Below are 25,748 nucleotides of genomic sequence, written 5' to 3'. Positions count from 1 at the left end.
TACTAACCATAACAAGATCCTGCCCAAGGCAGTGGAAAATACAAGTGAAGCAAATGTAACATGCATAGGACAAGAGCGGAACAGTTAGAAAAGAAATGCAGCACAACGTCATAGAGAGGAACTGTGGTTAGAAATGACAGGAACAAAGGGGAGGATGGAGGAGTGAGGAGTCAACCTCTCCTCTCCCAATAAGAATCATTTTAAACCCCAGAGGAGCTCCTAAACTGTCCTCCCTAAGGGACAACGCCCACTTAATGTTCCCCATTAAGAAATTGAACCCGTGTCTTCCAGATGGGTTCAAATCAACAAAGTGGCATGGTCTCATTGAATGACAACATGTATGCACACATAAAGGTTCGGCAAACAACCAGAGCCCAAAGGGGGACATGATTGGATGATTGGCCAACAAAGGAGAAGCAGGTGTACCACAAATTAACCAAGCTATTAGACAGAAAGCCATCTTCCATCATTCTAAGTAGTAGGCGGAGACAAAAACAAGGGCTGTTCTCTTAAACTGAGTCAGTTTTTTTTTGTTTTTTTACATTTAGATTTAGTGTAGGAAATGACTAAGCCCACTGATAAGATTAAGATATATGACCATACGTTTTGTATAGCCTGCAGTTTTGCTGTCTAATACTGTTACAAACAAAGTAACTGTGCAAACCTCTGATTTGAGCTAACTACATTTCTCTCTTGCCCATGGCCATCTGTGATGAGTAATAAAAACACTGTAAAGCAGACAACAAAATTGTGAGGGTTGGTATCTCTCTTTTGATGGAATTAAAGCAGCATCCCCTGGAAAAAAAGATCTAAAATGAAAAAAGAAAAGTGTTTGAAGTTTTAAAGTAGCCCTGTGTTTGTCTTCTACGGCTTCTTGACAATGTTTCTCTATAAAGCTTTTACAGGAGGCCTTTTAGGATGGAGCTGAAGACTTACACAGCTCATATGTTCATTCTCGCTGCCCAGTTTACAGTAGCAACTGAACAATACTAAAGAAAAAGATGCTCACAATAAGATAAGATAACATAGCTTTATTTATCCCACAGTGGGGAGAGAACAGGGTTCCAGCAGCTCCGTATACAGATAAACAATTACAAAAAAAAAACTGTACATGGAGAGAAATAAGATAAGAGTGAATGAGGAATATCTTGAGGCTAGATGGGTGGCCAGTCACCTTTAGTCTATTCAATACTAATCTAAATAAGTTAGTGTCAGGAACACAATGCCTCCAAGTATCTTGTGCAAAAAAAAATGTCCTTTCTTAAGCCTGTAGATATGTCGAGCAGCCTATTACTCCGTGCATTTGGAAACACACACACATTTAATCACATTCTTTCTGAAACAAAGAAAAAAGAGAATAGCTATGAATGTGAAGGAAAGCCAGTGCTCTACATGTTTATTCCTCTCAATAGCCCCAACACAGTCCTTGTCGGGAGTGGTTGCTGGTGAGTATGTGTCATGTTTATCTCCTGTTTGCTTCAGCCATCATCGTGTTTGCAAGACAAGAGTTTGCAATACACACCCTGTGCAACACAACTTATTCAGGGCAAACTGGATGCAACAGTGGATAAATATTGGAGTGACAAGATACGCCAGAACTGGCAGTGCTACAGACTACAGCTCTTAGCTCGAAGGAATCTGGTTGATGTTGCGAAAGCCGACTGTGAAGTTAAAAAGATTTCAGATTAGTATGTGTTAATGTTGCCACGGCCAATGACTACAATTATATAAAAGCAAAAACTGAGCACGCAACTGACCACCATCATCTATTGTTTGGGAAAGTTCAATCTGTGATCAATCCATAGTATCCTCACTTACTTAATTCAGCAACATGTGAGTTCCATTTTAATTCACGTTAGTTTCACAAAAAGATGGCAACTCAGAAGTTTATGTCCTGAAAGTTTGTTTTGACACTCATTTTTTATGTATGCCAGCTCTGCATCACTCTTTGTCGATGGGTAGATGGAGTGAGTGAGGCTGATAGAGTTGGCTACTTGCCATGCTCCAAACCCTTGACGGTGAATGGATATATTTCACAGCAGAAGGCAAAGAAAGGGAGATGCTTTTCATTTTCAGTGCAACAAATTCCTAGAGCAAGCTCTATTCTTTATTTATTTAGCTACTTATTCTTCCCAGTGCAGGTTGCTGCCTCCCAGCTGCACACAAATACTATGGGACAACGCTTGCCACCATGTGCATTTGTTTTGTAGTGGTGCTGGTGAGAGGAGAAGAAAAATCTGAGCAACTGGCTCAGAACACAGGAAGACATTGTTTGCCAGTACATGAGACAACAAGAGGAGTGTAGGAAAACACTGGGATGGAAGTGTGTCTTTGTGGACTGTATGGGAATTATTATATCTGAGAATGGATTAATTATGAAACCCATTTTGTGTGAGAGTAAGAGAGGAAAGTGCAATAAAGAGTGGTAGTTAGCTCTGCAAAATGGATAAAATGATCATGCAGATTATTCTACCAGAAACTGAGATGCTAATAAATAACTAGGGTGAATTCCAGAGTTAAGTAGTTTTATAGCTATGACTAAGCTGGTTCCAAAAACCTACATATTTTCAAAATGATGGTGTTCTAGTAAAGACCATTTTAGAATAAAATAATTTCCTTTTTGACAGCAATTTCCTGAGATTTGCCTTCGTCCAAATGAATCAGAGACAGGCCCAACATAAAGTTGTTTATGAATGATGATGGTACCCAATATAGGAAAATAATAGATGAGGAAAAGTCTTGCTTCCATCTCATAGATTATAGTTGGTTAACTGCTGTAGAGTAACAACAGCTCCACTGACTTCATGACTCGAAGCGCTGGGTTTTTTTGTCCAATTTATCAAGATGTCAATATCAGATATCATATATATTAGGGCTGTAGTGATACACTAATCTCACGATACAATACGATACATGATATTCAGCTCACGATATGATATATATCACGATATTCAGCCAACGATACGATTCAATATAATTCGATACACTTATGTCATTTTCTGAAAGATTTAAAGGGGGCAGAGTGATTTTGGTGACATCTTGCGAGTGTTCCATTTACTTGGGTAGAATTATTTGAACTGAAAACTAAAAACATCAATTACACAATATATGTCTGTGACTGGACAGAGAGTGAATGAATTAAAGATGTGTTTCATGTGATGAGAAAATTAGTTCCCTTTATTGAAACTGTAGCTTACAAGCCTGAAAAGTAAACAAAGTGCAGCATTGCAATTAACAATGGAGAGTTAAAAAGTGGCCTGTTCTGAACAGTTGCTTTTTTTAGCTGGACACTGAACACATGAAGCAGCCAGTCTAGCCACCAGGTAAGTAAACATAGTACTATGGCTTTCCCCAAACAGTCAATAAATACAGCTTTTAAACATTTAACTTAAAAAAGTAAAGTAACGCTGAACGTGGAAAAACAGAGACACACATACACTGTACACAGGTTACGCTGCTCTTTTCGTTTGATAAACAGAACGCTCCAGTTTTCGACTGTAGGCTAACGGCTAACGGAGCTAACTGGTAAACGGTGGCTGGACTCTGGTGCCGCGGCACCAAAAACTGCGTTACTTCCTCCTTTTTAAACCAGAAGTGCTCCCACACATCTGCTTTTAAGCACGACTTAAAAAAAGCTGGACTTGTGTTCGCCGCTATTTTCTTGAATCTCCTCGCTCTCACTGAGTAAACAGGAAGAGGGTGATGTCGCCGTGTGAAGACGGGTCACTTGCTATAAATGCTCTACAGCGACACTAGCGGCTGGCTGACCTAATCGCTCTTCCTGCAAGGACGTGCCAGGCGGAACACGGGGGATTTGAATGGGACTTAATATATAAAAATAAAAATTTTGATATATATCGCAGCATCGATAAAATCACTAAGCCCTAATATATATTGTACACAAAGAGGGGGAGAGCATGGATTCGGAGGTGGCACCATTTCATAGAGACAAAGACAAGTTAAAACCTCCAATGTTGATTACCAAATGTCAGCTATTTTGATAATGGATTTAGGTTTGAGTCACCTTTTTCCAACTTAAATGTGAATATCTTCTCGGTTCTTTGCTCCATATAACAAAGAAATCATGAAATCTGATTTAATTTTTGTTTTCTTTTGTTTTGTTACCAAAACAATATATTTGAGAACCTCTTAAAGTTGCTTAAACTTTTGCTGACCAAACATCTAATCGAGTATTAGCGAAAACAGTCAACAGATTAATTGTTGATGAAAATAATGGTTAGTGCAGCTTTCAAATGTGCAGTATATACTGAACAATAGGAATAAGGCTACAAGGTTTAGTGTGTTGAAAAGGGAATGAAATGAGAATATTCCAAATGGTTAACTGTGGAGGACAAAAGAGCTTTTGTGGGGAATATAATGAAAAAACACACACACCTATGCTTTGCTTCTTTGCCACCCACATCTGCTGTCTGTCATTCATGTTATTACCCTGGATGTGATAGTATGTGTGTAGCAAGGGGGTGACCACCCATATAGAATTGGTGCTATACAAACATTGTAAGACACCAATGCAGAGAGAGAGCACAGAGGCCGAGTAAACACTACTTTTATACAGGTACCATCTTTGCTCTCCGTGTTTTCTATCCCTCCTACTCCCATTCTCTCTATTTCTCCATCTACATTTAATGGGTCATTCTGAGCATGGGGAGGTGGGACAGCTGAGATATATGGCTCATAGTGAGGGGAGCTGATCATGGCCATCTCTGGAGGTGATAAACCTAGACCGGAGTGGCTTGTGTTGGCACAACCTGCAACGGCTCCATAAACACAGTTACAAGCTGAATTTCGACAGCCGTGTTTTGGCCCTTGATTAGTTCTCCATGCCCTAGAAGGCTGTGCTCCCTTTTTTGCCTCCACAGTGAACACACACCACAAAACCCAGGAGAATTGCAGCGAGCTGGCGAGCCACATATTGTAAAATGAAAATGTTAGGTTACTAAATTAGGTTTTCACCTCAACTTGGAAAGCCTTGCTGTATGCACAGACTTGATGGTGCATGTCTTTTTACAGGGCTACACTGAAATCTACCTAACCAAGAGTAATGTTCTGTGACCTATCGAGTTCAGCAGCACTTCAGTTTACAAGCTGATTTCAAAGTTAATTGTTAACATTTTACTGCCGAGGAGAGGATTGAGAAACTGAAAGGCACAACGAGCAAAAACACTTCCTTAAGTTGAGCAATAGAGAGTAGGGAGCACTGATTACGGTGACCTACAATGAAAGCGCTCAGGTAATAAATCACATGAGTAATGTGTCTGTCTGTGTGGATGACTCAAAGAAATCCATCACGTAGGTAATGTAGGAGCCACACCAATAATCAAGTATAGAACAATAACCATGTGAAATGTATGCAGGCAATAACAACACATGACCGGGTCAATGTGACACATTATGATGAAATCTGTGACTCATGAGCGGTGGATTTAATACGCCATAATCCTGATCATTTCCCAAAACACTTGCACTGACTTGCCTCTAAAACAGAATGGCAAGAACACCATTGCAATCTTGTTCAACACATATGACAGGAAGTCCATCACCATTTAGTCTGGTGGAGTTACCATTAACAAAACTCAAGCACATTCATAAATTACCACTGAGATGAACCAGGGATTTACAGTCACCTCAGATGGGGGGGCTACCAATCTTTGCAGCTACATAACAATCAACAAATGAAAGGTGATGTATATTGTATTGATAGGTATTACACAGAATAGAAGAGACATACCAGAGTTCCACTTCCATTTTAATTTATTGGAGAGAGATTATTGGGAGTTGTCAAGCTGCAGAGCAACGAGAAAATGTCTTGCACTACAAAGTGCTGGGCAAAGGGCTTGCAATAAATCAAAAAGCAGACTCAATGGAAAAGAGACATTCATCAAATAAAAGTAATGCTATGTGTAACTGAACTATCGACTGCATGAAAACTGCTTTCTACAAAGTGGGACCAATCTTGGGAGGCCATATCAACAGAATATAAACAAGTTGAGCTTAAGCACACTTTATTCTTATAGCTTTTGGATTTTTCCATCCGATTTGTTGACCTCTAAGTTGACCACCTTGAGAGATATTATTTATTATCATTGTTTTTTTTTTAAAAAGGTGATTATTTTGCTAATAAATCCTAATTGTTAGTCTTTTTACTGATCCATCAGATGAACAGGATTAATCAGTAACTCATCAAAACTCAAGATCGGGTCATACTTCGGAGAATAAACGTCTAAGTCTTGGGTTCAAATTAAGGATCTCTATAAAGCCACTAGCCTTGTCCTAGTTCAACATACATTATTTATAGTCCTAGATATCGTATCTGTTATTATTGTTTTGCTTATAAACCGCCACTGATTATGTATTATTACTAGTCTGACAGCTGGCCAGCATAAACTGTAATTCCTCAAAAACCTGTGCCCAGAAAATACTTGTGAACAAAAATCTAAGCCTTGAGTGAAATTCACAGTATCTATAAAGCCATTAACCTTGAACTAGTTTTTAAGACATGATTTATAGCTCTTGATGTCATAACTGTTATTTTCATTTTGCTTACAAATCCCCACTGTTTATTACTTTATTACTGATCTAACAGCTGGAGTGCAATTCCTCAAAACTTGTGCCAAGAAAATATTTGTCAACTAAAATCTAAATCTTGCATTCAGTTCAGAGTCTCTGAAAGCCAATAGCCTCGTCCTAGTTCAGAGATAACGTTTGTGTTTACAATGATGAAATTAAAATGAATGATTCCGAGTCGTGGCCAAATATTAAAGTGGAAATATGACCTGAGATTCTCAACAGCAGATATGTACATATATCAAAAAGAAATTCACACTGTCAACTAAGAAATATGGGCCAAGACGTCACCACTCGACAGTTTGCTCATGGACAGATGGTCCCATAAAATGACTAGGCAGGCAGGACAGAAGGCTTGTCTCCCCCCCCACCCCCCACCCCCACCCCCACCACCCTGTAACCCCCAACAACAACCTTCAACCCCCTCCTGGGCAGAAAGCCTTATCTCCACAAGCAAAAGACAAACATAGTGGAGGCATGTGCGCAGAAACACAGGCAAATACAGAGCTCCATAGGTCAATAGCTGGTCAAACACTGGCTCAGCTCAATCCAATCCAATGTCCTATCATAGATGGATTTTCAGCAACCAGAAGGAGCTGAAATATTAGAAAAATAACTATTGGATGACTACAGAGCTTAGGAGGATACGGAATGTAATACAAACTGCAAGCACAATTATGTTTTCTCAATAGTATTGCCAAACATGAACAAAGCCTTCCCTTTATCTTCAGATTTAAGTGCATGTATTTCCCACAGGTGGAAATGAGGTGAGATGATTGAGCACAACTTTGTATGAAAGGGTGGGGGAGGCTTAACAGGGCTTCATACTCTTCAGCAGGTGTCTACACTGTTCTAAATCAATTACTTCTAGTCAGTCGGTGCTTAGGGTAGGGGGTATTGTAAATCAGCTTGGTGTCAGGCCAGATTAGAGACTGTAACGGGCTGGGACAGAGACTCTTTGGCCAGCAGGGACCTTCAAGAGTCTGACATGTGAAAGACGCTACTGCCTCAGTGCTAGGTGACAGAGCTGCATCTCTTGTTATTGTTTTCCACAGTACTTTGTGCTAGGGTTGTGCAATTCCAGGATGTATATTGTGAAACTGTAGATAATGCCCTACACCCTTTCAACTATTCTAATCTATCTAGTCAATGCAGAAAATTATACAAATCTATGAGTAAACTGGTTTAAGGCAATACTTCCTTTGCCAGGATTTTTAAAGGAATCATGTTTCATGATCTATCATGTATTTTTTTACTTTTTTAGAAATGTCTTCATGCACAAAAAGTCCCCAAAAACTGTGAAAGTGTATGTGAACTGTCAGTGCTATCAATGGCTACTTGGACAACTGTAATTACAGGTATGGTATTCTCTTTAGTCCACAACCACTGGACTGGATAGACAAACTCTGGGATGGTTGTTGGGAGAAGCAGAAACATTGTGCCTGATGGTGTCTGAAGCAAAGCATATGTTTGTATTTGAAAGGAAGACCCCTTCACGAGATACAGTACGTATGTTAAGAGGAACAAAACAAATGCTATTGTGAAACCAAAGCCTTGATTACATAAAGAGAAGCCAAGATGTGTGTACCTGAAACAGCTAAGTCCTAAAAGACTTAACATGGGTTAGCTGGCATTGCAAATGTGGAAAAGGAGGATCCCCATGATGCTAATCCAAATCCTTCCCTGCCTTCTATTCCAAGCAGCTATCAACTCACTCACTGTCCAACTAGAGAAATTCTAATAAGGAGTTCTGTCTTTAGTCAGTATTTCTCTCCATTCCCCTGTTCTTCCCTCCTCTCTCCCTGGCCATGTCTTCCTCTCTGTTTGTTTCTCTTTTTGTGAGCCATGTATGGGCTGAAATATGCGCCACCAGAAACTGAAATTGAATCATTTATATTTGAATTTGAATTGCTAAACTTGAATAATTGCATAAAAAAACTGAATTTGAATCACATAATTTGAATTTGTATTGTTTAATTTGAATTATTGCATTGAAAAACTGAATCTGAATAGTATCATTTGAAATTGAATTTTTCAAATTCAACACTCTATATATATTCAGATTCAGTTCTCAAAATTCAGATTCAGTTCTCAAAATTCAGATACAGGATCTGCCGGCTTGGCGTTGATAACAGCTGCCACGAACGGCTTCCTTAACCACTAGCTCTATCCTACCGGTAAGTTTACGTTAGTTTGTTTACTTGACTGGGATTGTTTATGTGCTACTGGTTAGCAGATGAGAGGCTGACAAACTCTCATCTCATCTCTCATTGCTAAGTTAACGTTAGCCTACAGTTACGTTATCTTAGCTGAAGCAGCCGGATAGATCGGAGTTTGTCAGCCTCTCATCTGCTAACCAGTAGCACCTAAACAAATCCAGTCAAGTCAACAAACTAACGTAAAGAGAAACTTACCGGTAGGATACAGCTACAGCCAGTGGTTAATGAAGCGGTTCGTGGCAGCTCTTGTAGGTTGAAATCAAGACGAACACATTATTAATTGATTCGTCTGTTAACCTTTCCTGCTTTATCTCCTGATGGCACACACATGACAGGCCGTTTTTGCTGAAGAGAATTCGGCTTTATTAGCCAGTAGCACACTAACATTCAACACTTTCACTATCTGCTCCAGTCGCAGTCACTATTCATTCACCGGCACACATGTAAACAAAAACCTGACTTCCGCTCACGGGCTAGCGCGCACTCACTCACATTCACTCACTAGCCGTGTCCCAAAGCTGTCTGGGTTACACATTAGTGTTAAGGCACATCCCACAACACGTCTCTTCAATTGGAACATCAGTGTAACTTCAATGTTGTACTGTTTGAATGGCGGGTGGCAGTGCTAAGCTTCATTAAGGGTGCTTTGCCTATCTCAGCTGACGTTCAAAGTTAAAATAAATTAAAACATTCATACTATAGAGAATTTCAAACTGTCAGGTCAAAACGTTTACATTAGAAAAGAAAGTAACGCATCAACAACAAATCTATCGATCACACCAAATATCTAATGACGGAAGCGTCTGAGCCAGCGGATCGTTTCAACAGGGCAGGCCCGAGAAAAGGCTGCTCTGTGCCGGGCGCTGCACGCACCGAGCGTCCGCTGAGGCGGAGCTGATCACCTCCTACAAAGTCGCTGCCAAGCTATAAATACATCACATCTTAATACACAAACCACATTTTTGAATTCCAAATCACTACTTTCTCGCCTCAAATGATCTTAAAACCGCGTTCTGGGACACAGAAAAATATTTATTTCAGGTTTGTTTGTTTTCTCTGCTGCTGTGTTCTGGCGAAAACCAAAGTGATTATCCTGTATCTTGGCTCAATTGTTCTTCCTTCATCGATTGAACTACCCGGATGTCTGTCACAGTAATTTGAATATGAATTTTGAGAACTAAATTTGAATTGTGAGAACTGAATGCGAAGAGATATGGAGTGTTGAATTTGAAAATTGAATGTCTGTAACAGCCTAAGGTGCTTGAATATGGGGCCCTGTTTGTATGCATGCTTTTGGTTGTTTATAACTTAAAACTGATTATACACATCGCGTGCAGGATGTCTCCACCCACAAGTTGTGTTTTTATTTCCATGACTTGTGGTGAAACTGTTGCCTCATCTGCACTTGCTGCTACTACCTGTCACTGTTTTTGTTTCTTATCTTCTCTGACATTAGGACAATAGGTAGGGATATTATTCTGCTCTTGTCAGTGACCAAATAGTCAAAGCTCTAATACCTACAGCATCTATGCAGGCTCCACACTAACCTTTTACATTAGTTGCACTTGTCCACCAGCACAAAATGTAGGTGCACCCAAACATGACAAGATAAGCATAACATTTTTAAGGCATGCTCTTTAGCCATTCGTCATTACTCTTTACTTATTGGGGGGAAAAACAGTGTGTACTAAATGAGGACAGCATTCGTCTGGTTATATAATGAGGAAGATCATTTAATACAGTGCCTGGGTTTACCAATAGAGAAGGGTGCTAGCAAGCTAAAACCCTCAAATCTGGATGTACTGTTCTGCATACACAGATACTGGGTAAATCATTCCCTGCTGTGGCAAAAAGGTGCAATACACATAAACCAAATGTCTTCTGACTTGTCTGAAACAGTGGGAGTCATGTTGAAATCTAATTAGATTAGCACTGTTAAGCCCAGCCCACTCTATCCCATCACAAAAAAGACACACGCACTCAGAAGTGGCAGCACAATCCCCTACAGAAACATACCTTTAATTTACCAAAACAAATTGCTCGAGTTCAAATTCAGTCAAAAAACAGTGTTGATACATATCAATGTGCTTTTTAAGCGGTTATACAGAAAATCTGGTCCTTTGTGAGTGGGTATATGGTGTATACCTGAGTATCACCTAGACTACACCACTGCTATAGGCCCATTTCACCTTGAATTACCAAATTGTACATGACTGCTGCACACAAACAGGGAGCAGTGTGCAGCAGGAATATCTGGATTAAAGCCAATCAGAGGTGAAGACCCACCCATTTCCTGTTCCATTTCTGGTTATGAATGGTTTTGACCACATCATCATCCCTCCTTGATTGTGAGTCAGGGCAAGTGTGGATAGAGGAACACAGGCTTGGAACACAGATGGACATTAGAGAAGATTAAATTCCAAGACTCAAGACTATAAAAACATGGAACATCAAGTTCCAGTTCTCAAAGGGCTTGTTAAAATCCACCAATTGTTAACATAAATAATTAGCTACAGTCCTAAAAGAGTAAATTACATTATTTAATAACCCAATTGACTGCTGATAGTCACCAGCCACAGGGAAGAATAAACAGGATTCGATTAGGATGCTGCCCCTGTGGCAAGCCCAAGGAGTCAGACGTGCCTTCCTCCAGACCACACCCCTGGCTACATTTCAGGTAATGAGAAAGTATCTGCACACTGTATCTGTCGTTTGGGAAAGGATTCTGCTTCGTCCTCCATCTCAGCTTGGCAGGTTGACAGACAGCAAGAGAGGAAGAACAACACATGGACAAGGTTGTAAGCAGTGCAATCGATCGCCAGCTGACTCACAAGGTCCATTATACTGACAGGCTAGAGCCACAACACGACGACCTGCACTCCACCAACACCCTCATTACAACCCATGAATCTCTCACCATGGCAAATCTCTCTACATTGCTCTCTCCCTTTTTGTGCTCTCTTGAATTCTCTATAGTGCACATCTTCCTGACAAAACAGTGTAGTGAATTTCACAGTCTGACGGAAGTGTTTCAAAAGAGGCAAAAGCCACCTCTAAACCTCTGCACTTAGCTTTGTGAACTGGCAGCCCATGGATGCGCTACAAAGACAGACATCAGAGGAATTTTCTCAGGAAAAAAATGCTGCCTACATATAAATGGAAGCTATCTTGATTTGCAAAAAAAAATCTCTCAAAGAAATTCTCCCACGATCACAGAGTCTTTCAAGTATGCGCTCTGCTCTTCTTGCCCTTTTTTCCTGCAGCATCCCTCTAGTTATTCTGAAATCCTTAGTCCTTGGAAGACTTTTTTACTCTCTCTCTCTCTCTCTCTCTCTCTCTCTCTCTTTCTCTCTATCTCTCTCCCTCACAGTACAGCTGCAGATAAGATTTACCTGCAGCTGAGAAAACCTCCAGACTATCAATTACGACCAGTGTAGAGTCACTGATCTGTAGCTTGGCTAACAAGACATGCACACAACACATACACCTCAGTGCATATGTACTGTACACTCTGGCAGAGTTCTCTGCAACACATCTAGTCAATAGAATTTCTGGGTAGATGGTAAGTTATAAGATTAACTTAATAATAAAAATAAAAAAAACACAAGACCTTCTCCAATGATTCAATATGTAAAATATATAAAATAAAATATGAAGGTAGTGCGGAAATAAGACATGATTTCAGCGACTGAATTAAAAATGAAATATGTGGCATTCATGGAAACAATTGTAAAAACAGAAAACTCAAGCATTTCAATGACACATGAATAAGTTATGTTTGTATTAAAGCAGAACTAGACCGGAAATTCCAATTAAGGCTGTTTTTTAGTGTGTATCTGCGTCATTACCTTGTTTATGAAGCCCTGAAGGTTCTAAACAAACAAAACAAGCCATTGCTGTGTTTTATTGTAATCTCGGGCTCAGCGAAATCTCTGAAAATTTCGTTATAGTTAGGTAAACAGCAGTTCTCCTGAACAGCAGATCCTCCTGCTCCGGGCACTAGTCCGGGCACATCCGGTTGCGTACATTGAACCGCAGAAGAAGAATAACGTCCGTTGTGGAGGTGTTTCACGAGCGACAGTGTCTTCTGACTCTGGGTCAAAGTCATAAAAGGGACTGCGGCGGGGAGTCGTGAAGAAGCTATTTTTAAACATTGTTAAAACAATGTTTTGATAATGAGGAGCAGTGCATCCACCGTTCCAGAGGGGCGAGCTACGCTTCTGAGAGCGGGTGTGCCGAATGTCACTTCCGGGGTACTGGCCAATCACAACACAGTCCGTCTTCTCAGGCAAGATTTCTGTCTGAAATAGCGCAACTGACAAGTGCTTCAAAAAGGACGTTTTTCGGGTCGTTTCCAGCAACTCGGTGGTTTTTGACCATAAAAACAAGTTAATGTATGTAAGTAGACCTCCATAACTAACATATATGTGCAACAGGACCACTCTATGTGACCTTTAACACAGTGAATGGCTGCATTCAAAAGATTAACTGTGTGCTTGTTAGGGTTGTGGTATCAATGGCAATTTACAAAACTGTGAGGTAAGAGAGAAAATAATACCACAACATACAGTTTTTGTAATCCTGACATATCATCTCCCTCTCTGACCATGATCAGACTGAACACCAAGCCATTAAAGCTATACTTACCTTTCTTGCACGTGTCACAGCACTTGGTAAAAATTTGCACATGAACACCTCCACCTCCCTCAAAGTCTCACCCTCCAGGGCGGAACGGCAGTGGCCATGTGCATGTGCAATTCATTAGCAGCCTGGACACAGAGTGTTCAGGTTCTCTGCTCGGTCTGTAGGCTTGGACTGCAGAGGTTACTGTGCTTTGGGAGGTGATCCCGGCAACACACGGCTGCTTGTTGAGCACAGTAACTGCAGAGTGATAAGTGCTTTCACGTGAGAGTCTCTAAACACCACAAAAAAACAGCAGATTGCCATGTTGGCAACACTGCTCTGTCAGAGATGCGCGCGACTCGCAAGCCGTGACAGCGATCGGCGAGGAGCGACAGATGACAGACGGGTAGCTCAGCCAATTATGTTATTCGGTCCGAATATTTTAATTGGTCATACTTTTCTCATAAGAATATGAGAATTAAATAATGATGAGTTTCAAAACCTGGTGGGTTTATCTTACATTTTAAAGTGCCATACGCTTATTAGGAGCAATTTAAGATGACCAAAGAAAAGTGTAAAAATGCAAGAAAGGTAAGTATAGCTTTAAACAAGAAAGACACGGTTGTCACTCACCTGATCAAATCCACCGTTACACTCAAAATACTCCTATCAGGTCATCAAATAAGAAGCCACCAAAGCTGGTGTTGCAGTTGTCAAGTTTAAAGAGCCCATATTATACCCTATTACCCCGAGTTAAACTAGTTCCTGATGCCCTAATGAACATGTCTGTGACATGCTTAAGTCAAAATATCATAAGGATGAAGCACAATAGCAGTTCAATAACTCTGCCAAAACAGCTTTTTTCAGAATGCTCGGTTTTGTGCCTGGTCATTTACATGTGAATGAGACCCAGGAAAACACACACCCACTGCCTTCAGGGGAGTGCCGACGCTAGCAGTCTCATGCCGGCATGCTCATGTTACCATGACAACAGTTGAACGCGAACCGTGGGAGGAACATGGCTGGTGGAGGAAGAGGAAGCTACAGAAGAAGTTGTATGTAGACTGCAACAGGGCGTGTCAGAATGGTTAGTTATGATCTCTATTTGAACTTTTCTTAAAAATGTTTGTGTTTGTACGTCGGTTAAAAACAGTCGCGGACTAAATACTGCGATCGCTGGCCGCTGTTTGTGTAACTCACTGCATATAAAACTCTAGATTTGTTTCAGTAACGAGCATGCTACTCCCGTGTTCTCCACACCAGCGGATATGTAATAGCACCCTTTTTTATTCTCAGCTCCTCCGTAATAACGTTACATCATTGTTATGTTCTACATCTTGGAGCTCTGAAGTACTCTGCCTGGTGGGGGGGAAACATTCACGGTGAAATGTGCGCTGTGTCGTCACTTGGGCGGTAGGTTTAAACATCGCGTGTTTTATCGCCTATACTTACACTAAGTGGAACCACTAAAACATGACTGAGTCTTGTTTTTTCACATTTTGGGGACTGGTATGGCCTCCTGAGTCCCAAATATAAGTACTAAAATGGTTAAAACGTTGATTTTGCACAATATGGGCCCTTTAAGTTATTCTATAGATTGGTTAAATGCTATTTTGTCAGTTGCTGTTAAGCTTGGTTGAGCAGGTTTTGGCTCAAGTTCTCAGCTTTGATTGGTTTCCACTGCTTCTGCACTTTTTAAATATAAAAGTCCAGAGGGGTTTATGTGAGAATGCTTATGTCAGTGAATGTCCCTATGGACATCTTTCTTAACTCTCTGTGCTATTCCTGAAGCTAAATGTCCCTGAAAAAATGATGCAATGTGAGAATACAGCAAGAACCTCTGGTTAATTTAAAGCTAGGAAGTTGAGTCCTGCATATTATATGCTCAACCAAACCTCGCCTTTATGTTCCAAAAATTTCCCTGCTGTTGTTTCGATGTGACCCTGACAATCTCCGGCTGCATTCTTCACATATAAACAATAAACACTGAAAAAGGTTCAGACACCATTTTAAAATGTTCATGTCTGAAAATACAGCTACAGTGTTTTCTTGATGCTTCCCTGGAAACAGAAATCATAGGCTAACAATTCTTCATAAAACTCTTAGGAGGAGTTCAGTCAGCAATCTAACAGTGCATGGTCAATCTGTTAGCCTGTGAAGAAAGAGCTGAGGAAGTGAAAAGTGAGCAATCGTGTTTAGGCGTGACAGTAGCACACAGATAATTAGGAAGACAGATTTAGGTCAAAAAGCAAATGAATGTATAAACTGTATATTCAAAAAGGGCTGAATGGAAACACTATAAAGTGCAACACCAGTGAAAAATTGGAAGCTCACAATGACACCATTAAAATAACCAGCCTCATGATGTGCAAACAAATGTACTCTCACATATAAAATCAAGATCAACCAAAATGCTTGTTGATTTTAGAGCACAAGATGTGAAAGAGCTTCCCAACCTTATTCTCTTTCTCCCCCTTCCCCAATCGTTCCCTGGTCTGACTGTCAGCCAAAGCAGCCAAGACTCCCATGTTTACTAATGTAGAAGCAACCCCTTTATCAGGGAAGAGATTTGTAGGGAAGAGGCAGGGGATTAGCCATCAAATTACCAGGCAGACAGCATCCCTGCTCCAAGGTTGTGAAGCATTAATCTCTGAGGCTGAAGGGGGAGATCCAGATAAAGGTTTAGGATTGGTGCTGTGGAACTCCAAACTGTGCATAAGTAAAATATGAAAATGTGTTTCAAGGGAAAAATGTTATAAAAATGAAGTTCTCCCTTTTGTGTTTTTGTGATAACAACATTTGCCCGTCTAAATTCCCATGCTGTTGGGCTATGAGGTGACCTTACAAAGTCCTACACCCCCACAGTGCCAGACTTTGGAAGGGGAAAGCTCTTTAACAGGAATGCTGTAGCTAGGCAGGGCTGGTAGAATTAGATTACAGTGGCCTTGCCCATGGTTCTTACATTGTCACCCCACCTCCCTCCCTTAAACAAGCAGTGCTCTCCTCAGAGAATACCCCCTGGACACAGGAATGTTTCATCAACGCCTCAGCCCCCAGCATCCTTGCAGGGCCACAGTGGGCCAACAGGCGCTGCGCAGGCAGGCTATAAATAAGTCAGGCATTATAATGAAACAAAATGAATCTCCATCCATCTTCCCAAAACAAGCCAGGGACCTCAGAGTTCTGCAGGAGGAAAAATCATCGCCTTTTGTTTGAGGATGAACCACAGGAGAAACAAGGGATAAATGTTATATGCTGATGCTGAATAAAGCAAAACACATTCTCTCCGAAGCTAGTATGAGTATGAGTACGAGTACATGCTGTAGAAGTCGTTGTATTGTGGCCAAGACTGTAATGACATTTTATTCCATTTGATGGACAGTGAGAGACCATTTCTTCTTGCTGTTGTGTGATTGTGGTGACGTGCTAAAAAAACCAACATCATAGATTAATTTAAAATGAGAGCAGAGATGAAGTTGATGAAGTAATCAAGTATAATGTTATGTTAAAGCCAGGCATTTGGAGAAATTGGGAGGCTGAACAAACAAGGCTGCTAGTAAGGCAGAGGGATAAATCAACACATTCCAAGCACCAAATAAATCAAGTCTACATTCAATTTTATTTGCTTTACTGCAGTTTAGCATCGCCATTATCCCATTATATAAAGAACTCCATTTTAATGACAGACCAAACCAATATGACCTTGTATTTCTGCAAAAGTAATATTTTAGTCATGACATAGTAGCCTATACGCTCATTCAGGGATTAAATTATATGACATCAAAGAAGTGAATGCAGGGTTTCCCCCAGAAAACCTGCTAAGCCTGGTGGTAGGACCTCTTGGGCAGCCCACTGGCGGCCCACGGCGTTTTTGTAAAAAAAAATTAAAAGTTCACAGGAAATTTTAAATTATGACTATTATGTGTTATTGTAAGAGATTTATTAATAATACTTAAACACCAACTACAGAGTCTTACAAATAGACACACTGCGCCGTTCCTGCGCTCTGCACTTCTGCGTCTCCAAGCTGTCTCTTCTGGATCATTTCTCTACGTGTTTTATCCCCACATAAAAATAATGATCTTTATGACGAGGATGGAGTAGAGTCGAGATGAAGTGCAGGTGATCCGAGTAGATCTTAGTAAAACGTGGTGACAGACTCAGAGCACAAGAGCAGAGCGCACCTTTCATTGTTTTTACTCTGTGGTCTCATTTTTGTAGAAGACTCTTTAGTGCGCTTGCTACTTTCCTTGTCCACAGAGATTTTTTGTCTGCGTCGGTCTGGGGTTCCAGACATGCGTACCTGATACCACATTATACTCCATTGCAATATATTTTGCTAACTAGAGCATGCAGAGTCAATTCGAATGCATGGTCACACATTTTGTCTGGTTCTGGATCAGAATTCATATGAGTGGATGAAAGCCTTTATATAACATGGTCCACAGTGGACCTGAGCAGAGATGAAAACTATGAACTGGCCTTCAGTCAGAGTTCTCCTATGCCCTGAAAATAGTTTGAAAAAAAGCAGAATTCATGTGTCGCAGCCACTCTGTGTCTCCAACTTGCATTGCTGCACATTCCACATACACCAGACTACGCTTTGGCCTTGTCATACATACACTACATAAAATTGCAACTGCCCCTGAAAATGGAGGCTGTTTCAATCAACGTGGAGGCGTAATGGGATGATGTGAAATTGAAATGAGTTTTGTGCAAGGGAAATGTCCTCTCTGACAAAGCGGATTTGTGTTCCCATTGAGAAACCCCTAGTTGTAATGCATAAAACTAAGATTTAAATTGAGGTGAATGGCCATGAGCACAAAATAGAGTTATCATGGCCGGATATAACTGGTTGGATAAAAATAAATTGTGTTTTATTTAAGAAACCTTCTATTCATTCCTAATTGATAACAGAAACAACATAACTTAACCTTAAATAAATGTGGCCTTCTATTTGGGTTATTATCTCTTGATGAAACCTTAAGCCGTGCTAAATGTATAACCACATGGAATTGGAACATAACATAAATGACCTTTTTCCTGTCTCATGTGAAAAAAAGTGTTTTATTTTATTTTATTACCACAGCATCATGGTGTTTTGAGATTTTCCCATTTTTCATTTTGTATTATTCTTTTTTAATTGCAATTTAGGGTTCCCAAAATGTTTCCATGTGGATAAAACAAAACAAAAACTTTACCTAGACTCATTTTCATATAGGCCAGCCTCTCAGCTCTCTGTATGGGGCAGCCAAGGGAAAACTGTCATTGCCAAAACCATTGTTTCAATGGTTTAAAAAAGGCTTTTCTTCCAATCTATTACCACAGCATCTGTCAAAATGAATGACTGTCTGCAAGAAAGAAGTGTCACAACTGAGACCAGAAAATGACTATCAGCACTGGCTGATGCTTCACACAGGCAGTGCCCACTGGATGACAAATCTTTCCCATGTATCGCTGCATGTTTTTTAGCACAAAAACTGAGGATTGACAATTAGAGTTTTTGTCATTGTAAAAAAACCTACCAGTGACCAGGGTTTCCCCCAGAAAACCTGCTAAGCCCGGTGGTGGGGCCTCTCGGGCATCCCACCGTAGCCCACAGTGTTTTTGTAAAAAAAAAAATAAAAATGTTTTTGTTATTGTTATTTATGCATTATTGTAAGACATTTATTAACAATACTTACCAACTATAGAGTCTTACAAAAAGACACACTCTTCAAATTAAAAAAATAATATACATTTTTTTCACTTAAGTTAAATACCAATTAATAATTGCCCAGTGAATCTAAAAACAAGCCATGCAATAATCACATTTAAAAGTAAAATAAATCAATATAAATAAGAAAGTGGTAGTGCCCCCTCATCTGCCTCATCTGGTGCAGACAGACGGCCCTTTTTTTCCCACGCCGCTCGCAGCTCTGCGCTTCTGCGTCTACAAACGGGCTCTCCGTAGAACATTTCTCTACGTGTTTTATCCTCACATACAGTAGTAGCTTATAATGCACTGGGGGAAACCCTGAGTGACCTTGTCACCACTGGGAGACAAGGTGGACAGAAATCCAACTCTACTGGAATTTTAAGGTCAGAAACCTCATCATATGCATGTCTAGACCTCATCTACAACAAAGCTTTGAACTTAAGTAACTCTATAAATGGCCAAGGGTTCTGTCTCCTCACAGTGTGCGTCATAGACAAATGTCTGGTTCTGCTGACACAATCGCCTTCACAGACATTGATCTGTGATTGTAAGCAACCACTTTCATGTCCCATCTGAGACGGGAGTGATTAAGCAGATATATCATGCATTAACAGGCCATTACATGTCACCCAATTTACCAATGATGAGAAATCTAGTTGTATGGAAAAATCCATATGCTCAGCCTATAATTACTTTTGAGCAATCCAATGGGAAGAAAGATTGAATGATTGTTCCACACAGGGTTATTCCGAAGGAAAGACATCAGCCAGAGCAGTCATTTAAGTGAGGGATAATTTGTATATTTGTTCAGGGAATCTAATAGTGGCACACAAATGAGCATAGTTATTTCCTCAGGTCACATCCTCGACATCACTTTGCGTTTGTCTGGAAAATCACCAGTGACATAGTGATGGAGGCATAGTCGTAAAAGAGGGCTGAGGGGTCTGTGGGCTGCACAGTAGAGGTGAAGGAGGGCGACTTGGAGGTCACTCAGGGTGGAGAGCAGTTGGCTTTGTTTGAACAAATAACCATGACTGACAGTTTTCTGTCTTGTTTGTTTATGCTGAGCAGCTGAGCAGAAGTGTTCACTGTTGTGTCCGTACACACAAAAATAATCCAACCAATCACAAAAGAGCAAGCTCAGCTTTAGAAAAACTGACAGAGAGGAAAAACTAAATTATCATGGCAGACACTCAAATTTAAGATAGCTTTGATGGGAAATGGCAAGTTGCAAGGATATTTTTCCCCAATGACAATAGCTGCCTGTACTGAGCAACAAATATATTGTGAAACAACAGCATTTATTGTGTCTAAGAGCAGGAGCAACTCAGTCCAAAAGTTTCCAAAAGATTTATGGTGTAATAAAATCATAATAAAGAGCTGGTTTTGTATGCGTCTTTGCTCACGTCCTCAGCTCTTATATCACTTGTCATTACTAAAAAACTATAAAAACTATTTTAAATCAGAAAAACAACTTTAAAGCTTTCTGTCAGTGAAGAAACACATATTACAGGTTGTAATTGCTGTGAAAGGAGAACTAAACGTTTTTTTTTGAAAAACATAATTTGTGATTTCCAAAAGTCCTATACAATTATCAGGGATTTCAAAGTCTTTATGCGTCTCCTCTGCTACTTGCTGGAATTCTTGTCGTTGAAACTTTACCCTCCAGATTGCCCAGGGAGATAAAGACAACTGGAAAAACAGGTTGTTTGGCCTTAGTGTAGGCCTAATGCTGTAGAGCGGCAGGGTGCCTCACCTTAGCAGCAGTAGCTAGGGGACACTCTATGGCCCTTCTATTCAAACTCCTCTGAATACGTAGGGGAGGGCTCGCACCAGACAGGGCAATTTGCCAGAGAGCCAGCCAATAGAGCTAAGCTGAGACGAGGTTAAACTATTGTTTTGGCTTAACAAGCAAGAGTGAGCAAGGACAAAAGGAAATGGGACAAAGGAATAGTAAGAAAATACCTGACCATTGAAGTGTAACACATCAACTAACTTTGTTACTCATATTGTAAGGGGCGCGATGTAATAGATGAAATATAACATATAACATATATATGCCCTTATCAGTAGACAGAGACAGATTTCAGAAGAAAAATGTAACCGTATTTAAAATCCCTCTGTGTCTTACGGGTTTTTGAGAACAACTTTCTCTCCTCACTGATGCATTACAAAATTTCTGTGGCAAAATTCACACTTACCTATTCATATCAATTAGGTCCACTTAAAGATAAATCCTTTGTATTTTCTTTTTATTGTGAGGCACTTATTCCAGAGAGAATGAGAAGTATCCAAATCCTAGAAAGGAAATCCAGCAGTGTTCTGAAAAAGATTATCCCCGAATGACGTCTTATGAAAACAGTGTGTGAGAGAAAGTACTCTCCAGTTCCTGCTCAGTTATTCCATTTTCAGCATTTTTGGGAACTGTCGTTTGGATCCGCGGCAATAAGTTTCCAGCTGTGGTTATAGAGGGATATTGCTTGGGGAGAGATCCTTCAGAGGCAGAGCTTGTTCACACACTGAGCTGGTGTTCAGAGGCTGCCTGGGAGAAGCCAAACCCACTATGTGATGTCACAGGAGTCAAATTTCAAGAGTGGAGTGGGAGGAGGCAGCAGGGCCTTACCTTTTGAACCTTGACCAATGAACAACAATGTTGCAGTGCACCTGCACGAAGAAAGAAACGGTACACGTGATGTTATGTATTGCAACACAGAGACACCATTTTGCACTCGCTTTAGACCCCCTTCTAGGCAGAGACAGACGTGATACAAGCCCATGTGCTGACTAATAATCATAGACCTGACAACAGATGTGACATGGCCAACATGTCTAACTCTGCTTTAAAATGGAACCACTTGGTGTATTTCAAAATCAATTTGCCACGTCATTATCATGGAAACAAAGCTGTTAACAAAGTGTGACCTTGAAACATACACGCATTCCCAGGGGACTGAGCCAACGCGACACATGTCCACTAATATGTTTAGTTGATAATGACACAGTTTCAAAAATAACATCGTTCACCCTCCCTCCCTCTCTCTCTTCCCGAAAAATATACATGTACAGTCTTAAGTCAGTAAGGTTTGATTATACACACACACATACACACACATACACACACACACACACACACACAGCTTCACACTCCCTGCGGTCAAACTCTGCTAGCCATGGAGCTAATCATCCACAACAGATGTTCAGAAATGTTCAGTCGGATTTATGATGGAGCTCAGAGGAACAGCCAAGTCAGCCCCTGGTGCTGTTTTTTTTCTTCCGTTCTATAAGTACAAGGGATAGAACTGTGAGAGGATGTAAGCACAACCATTCTCTTCCCCCCAAAATTCCCTCACTCCCTCAGATTCGCCCGCCGAGATGACACTGCCTTAATAGATTGCAGAGCCTCGGGACCTTGGGGAGAGGTTTGCTCATTTATCCCAATAATACTGTAACTTGAATCATCCAATGACGTTTTCCACAATGTTTTGCTCTCAAAATAACAATATAATATTAAATATATCACTGGGCACTGGTGATGCTGTGAGCCACCTACACTGACAATATTTTTGAGGTCATGAGGTCAAACTTACTATTATAATTATATAACCATACAATGATAAGCCAGCACTTGCAGAGAGGGAACATACTCTTTCAGCTTTGCATTCTGGCCTTAAACTCTGCTGAAGAAAATGGCAAACTGCACTGTGTTGTGTACAATTCATGAGAGGGTGTAGACATTCCACGCCACTTTGAAGCAAGAAAAATAAATGTTCTTTTTCAAGAAATTGAATATTGATCAAAATGACGTCACGATCTCAACCTTCGAAAGCAAAGGTGGAATCAAGGATTTAACCACGCCCCCAGTGTGACGTCCTGCAGACTTGCAGACTCTGAAATCACAGGAAATATTTTGCGTTCCCCATGAGATTTGTCGACAATGCATGCTTTGTCGAAAAAGAAAACCACATCATGTCAACTATGTTGTGCGCGTGTAGCAGAGCACAGGATGGAGACATAACTACGAAAACAAATCCGTTAACACAGGCAACTCTTGCGTCCTCATTTGAAGCGAAACTTGACAGACGTGACCTTATTGAGGGGTGGAAACCCTCATATTGTAAAGAAAGTATTGAAATTTGACAATAAGGCCTTAGTGTGGTACATTGCAAGGATTTGGAGAATTGTGACACATTCGCGTCATCCTATTAAAAAGTACAGTGGTTTGATTTGAACTCCCTAAAACATATTTAAAATATATCACAGTTGTGCTGCAGTCATGATACTGTTAAAAACAAGGATTTAAGTCAGAAAGGACAAAAACAAAATCTTTAAGCCCATATAACTATCTGCAAAAAGGAGAAAAACTAATGTGGATGTGTTTTGACTCAAAGCACTCAACCTTTACAAACTAATGAGAGTATGAGGGAACCTTGTGAAGACTAATGATTTCACATACACACTGCTCAGGAAAATAAGAGAAGCTACTGCTGTGTGAGTAAAAAGCTTGTGCCAGCTCAAATGTCGTTAGAAATCAAATTGCTTTACAAACAACACAGAAGTACATTTAAAAGCAAAGGACTTATCTTTTGCCCCACCACCCCCACAAGCATGAAAAGAGTTGAAAAGACCCCCTACCAAGTCTGAGAATTTATAACACTCTGACAGCCACCCATCCCCCTACTCATTTCATTAGAAAAAAGCTAGACAACCTCTTCAATCCAAGGGAGGCAGCCTCTCCCAGACTAAAGCCAGTGTACCCATTATACCCATTTATATTCTGGTTAAAGATGTTGTGAGATCAATGTTTTGGGGGTTATTTCTGGGTTTTAAGGCTTTATGTTAAAAGTGTTTTTATACAGGAATATAAATCAAAAAATCTGCTCCAGGGTGAAGAACACCTTGATGAAGTCAGACAGCTCAGCTCCTCAGTTGGAGCGATACAGTCATCATCCAAAAGGAAACTGCACTGCTGTAGATGAATCACATTGGCACTGAACTCTATCAATATCGTCATATGCAAAATCTAACAAGTCTGCCGACACATTTTAGAAAGGTTGAGCATTGAGGTTAAACAAATAAAGTGGTACACAAGCTGTGACCACAGTGCCTAGAAAAAGAAACCAATAACAAAATATTACAATAAATAAAAAATATATAAAATAAATCATGATTAGATTATCTCTCGCTCTATCTGAATCTAACTAGGCTATAGCAGTGTGTGAAGTATACATGAGGAAGAGGAGGATGATGACAAAATGAATAAATCTTCCTCCTGTGAAAAGTCTGTAGCTGACTTTTCTTGGCCTATTTATTTAATAATCCACTGTATTTTAACACTGGTGATAATGGTGTTACTTTGAGTGCTCAGTATTTTCTCAGGCGGCACCTGGTATTAAGTTTGAGAATCACTGATCTAGGATGATGAAATAAAAAGAAAAATAAAAATAAAAAAAAGCCTTTAAATGGCACCCAAATAGTCTGGCTCTAACTCTCCATTCACAGAGGTCACTGGCACACAGCCAGAATTGTGTTCTGGCTGTGTGCCAGTGAAAAAATGCTGACCTGTGTCATAAACACTGAGCTGTGAAAGTCAGTGTGCTGCTGCTGCTGCTGCTGCTGCTGCTGCTGCTGCTGCTGCTGCTGCTGCCGTTGCTGCTGCTGCTGCGCTCTTAACACTCGCACTATGTCATCATGTCCAAAAGCACAGCTGGGCAACACCTGTTAGCCTCAGAATTCCCAGCCCACAATTTATGGAGGCTTGGCCACTGCTGTTGTCTGTTTGTCAACTAATTTATCTCCAGATTGTTATCGTGGCGTTGTTGATTTAACATGCATGGATCATGTTGTACCTTACAGACGACTGAGCCCTTTGTGTCACAGGAGATACGTGCCAGAGATTGCTTATACAATGCAGAAAGCATGTAGAAACGTATGTTCAATCATATCTTCCTGTATGTAATTACTTCTTACACAGACAATCAAATTGTCATTCATCATGACTAAAAAGAACAACATTTGAATGGTAGCTCAGCACTAAAGCCACATCCATTGCACGTTTAATATCGCATAGCACCGTCTCAGTTCCAGTTCCAGTAAGAGTTCTTACCTTTCTCCAGTGTCGTCATTGGTAAACTAAGCAAACAACTGTAGAAGAGAGAATCAATGTAGAATGGTGACATGATCTATTGTTTTTAGATATATAATAGCGCTTTTCCATCATACAGTTCGAGCACTTCTCGACTCTACTCAGTTTGGTATCAGGCACATCGTTTTCCCTTACTATAGTAACTCCTCAACGTGGCAGGGTCGTCACAGCATAGTTTTACAAAACTTTTGCTGACTTTTATTACCTGGAACTTATTTACATGGGGAAAGGAACCCTGGTAATCCCAAAGTTCTTGTTTTTTAATGTCACACAATCACAGTGTTGTTGATGAAGTACAGCTGATGGATTCACAGCTAACCAATCAGAACATGATTGGTTATCGTCAACCCTACAGTCAAAAGACTGGCTGGTCGCTTGACTGCATTTGTTTCCCAAAACCTGTTTCATTTTAATAAACAAGAAAAAACTATGAAATGATTACAAGACGTATTGTGGAGAGGGGTTGCAATGGAGCTTCAGC

At 40.4% G+C, this 25,748-nt stretch overlaps 1 protein-coding gene across 1 annotated transcript in view; it reads right to left on the bottom strand.

The window, feature by feature from the left end:
• The window catches only part of LOC310942299 (receptor-type tyrosine-protein phosphatase F), a 133,039-nt gene extending 111,665 nt beyond the window's left edge, over positions 1-21,374 (bottom strand). The window contains exon 1 of the mRNA XM_083907659.1: positions 21,327-21,374. The gene's annotated coding sequence lies outside the window, so the exon portion shown is untranslated. The remainder of the gene's footprint in view (positions 1-21,326) is intronic.
• Positions 21,375-25,748: the final 4,374 nt, after the last annotated feature.

This window comes from Microchirus variegatus (assembly GCF_963457635.1).
Source record: "Microchirus variegatus genome assembly, chromosome: 21".
NCBI lineage: Eukaryota > Metazoa > Chordata > Actinopteri > Pleuronectiformes > Soleidae > Microchirus > Microchirus variegatus.
Note: the sequence above shows the minus strand (reverse complement) of the source record. Positions and strands in the feature narration are given on the sequence as shown.